This window comes from Tiliqua scincoides, chromosome 3 (genome assembly GCF_035046505.1).
Source record: "Tiliqua scincoides isolate rTilSci1 chromosome 3, rTilSci1.hap2, whole genome shotgun sequence".
NCBI classification, from domain to species: domain Eukaryota; kingdom Metazoa; phylum Chordata; class Lepidosauria; order Squamata; family Scincidae; genus Tiliqua; species Tiliqua scincoides.
This window is the reverse complement of record NC_089823.1, coordinates 38,786,817-38,789,070: the sequence shown is the minus strand read 5'-3', so window position 1 is coordinate 38,789,070 and position 2,254 is coordinate 38,786,817.

Below are 2,254 nucleotides of genomic sequence, written 5' to 3'. Positions count from 1 at the left end.
GATGGGGAGGTTAGAGAACAACAAGACAAAGGCAGGGTAGGAGAAGAAATTGGGAAAGGTAGGGTGATGGGATGTGATAGACGGTTTGGCACAATGAGAGGATGCGGGGACAAAGGAGCGAATAAGCAGCCCATCCTGGGGCATTCCGTGTATAAATGCTTTTATGCGAATGCCCGAAGTCTACGAGCAAAGGTGGGAGAACTGGAATGTCTGGTGACAAGGGAAAATATTGACATAGTGGGCATAACGGAAACCTGGTGGAATGCGGAGAATCAGTGGGATACAGCAATCCCGGGCTATAAACTCTACAGGAGGGACAGGCAGGGGCGTGTTGGAGGTGGGGTGGCCCTTTATGTTAAGGAAGGGATAGAATCCAGCAAAGTAGAGATTGAAGGTGGGTCCGACTCCACCGTAGAATCTCTGTGGGTTAAATTACCAGGCTTGTGCAGCAATGTAATACTGGGGGCGTGCTATCGTCCTCCAGACCAGAAATCTGATGGGGACCTTGAAATGAGGAAACAGATTAGGGAGGTGACAAGGAAGGACAGGGTTGTAATCATGGGGGACTTCAATTATCCTCATATTGACTGGGTCAATTTGTGTTCTGGACACGATAAGGAAACCGGATTTCTTGACGTGCTAAATGACTGTGGCTTAGATCAGCTAGTCACGGAGCCCACCAGAGGACAGGTGACTCTGGATTTAATTTTGTGCGGTACGCAGGACTTGGTTAGAGATGTAAACGTTACTGAGCCATTGGGGAACAGTGATCATGCTGCGATCCGTTTTGACGTGCATGTTGGGGGAAGAATACCAGGCAAATCTCTAACAAAAACCCTTGACTTCCGACGGGCAGACTTCCCTCAAATGAGGAGGCTGGTTAGAAGGAGGTTGAAAGGGAGGGTAAAAAGAGTCCAGTCTCTCCAGAGTGCATGGAGGCTGCTTAAAACAACAGTAATAGAGGCCCAGCAGAGGTGTATACCGCAAAGAAAGAAGGGTTCCACTAAATCCAGGAGAGTGCCCGCATGGCTAACCAGCCAAGTTAGAGAGGCTGTGAAGGGCAAGGAAGCTTCCTTCCGTAAATGGAAGTCTTGCCCTAATGAAGAGAATAAAAAGGAACATAAACTGTGGCAAAAGAAATGTAAGAAGGTGATAGGGGAGGCCAAGCGAGACTATGAGGAACGCATGGCCAGCAACATTAAGGGGAATAATAAAAGCTTCTTCAAATATGTTAGAAGCAGGAAACCCGCTAGAGAAGCGGTTGGCCCTCTGGATGGTGAGGGAGGGAAAGGGGAGATAAAAGGAGACTTAGAGATGGCAGAGAAATTAAATGAGTTCTTTGCATCTGTCTTCACGGCAGAAGACCTTGGGCAGATACCGCTGCCCGAACGGCCCCTCCTAACCGAGGAGTTAAGTCAGATAGAGGTTAAAAGAGAAGATGTTTCAGACCTCATTGATAAATTAAAGATCAATAAGTCACCGGGCCCTGATGGCATCCACCCAAGGGTTATTAAGGAATTGAAGAATGAAGTTGCAGATCTCTTGACTAAGGTATGCAACTTGTCCCTCAAAACGGCCACAGTGCCAGAAGATTGGAGGATAGCAAATGTCACGCCTATTTTTAAAAAGGGAAAGAGGGGGGACCCAGGAAACTATAGGCCGGTCAGCCTAACATCCATACCGGGTAAGATGGTGGAATGCCTCATCAAAGATAGGATCTCAAAACACATAGACGAACAGGCCTTGCTGAGGGAGAGTCAGCATGGCTTCTGTAAGGGTAAGTCTTGCCTCACAAACCTTATAGAATTCTTTGAAAAGGTCAACAGGCATGTGGATGTGGGAGAACCCGTGGACATTATATATCTGGACTTTCAGAAGGCGTTTGACACGGTCCCTCACCAAAGGCTACTGAAAAAACTCCACAGTCAGGGAATTAGAGGACAGGTCCTCTCGTGGATTGAGAACTGGTTGGAGGCCAGGAAGCAGAGAGTGGGTGTCAATGGGCAATTTTCTCAATGGAGAGAGGTGAAAAGCGGTGTGCCCCAAGGATCTGTCCTGGGACCGGTGCTTTTCAACCTCTTCATAAATGACCTGGAGACAGGGTTGAGCAGTGAAGTGGCTAAGTTTGCAGACGACACCAAACGTTTCCGAGTGGTAAAGACCAGAAGTGATTGTGAGGAGCTCCAGAAGGATCTCTCCAGACTGGCAGAATGGGCAGCAAAATGGCAGATGCGCTTCAATGTCAGTAAGTGTA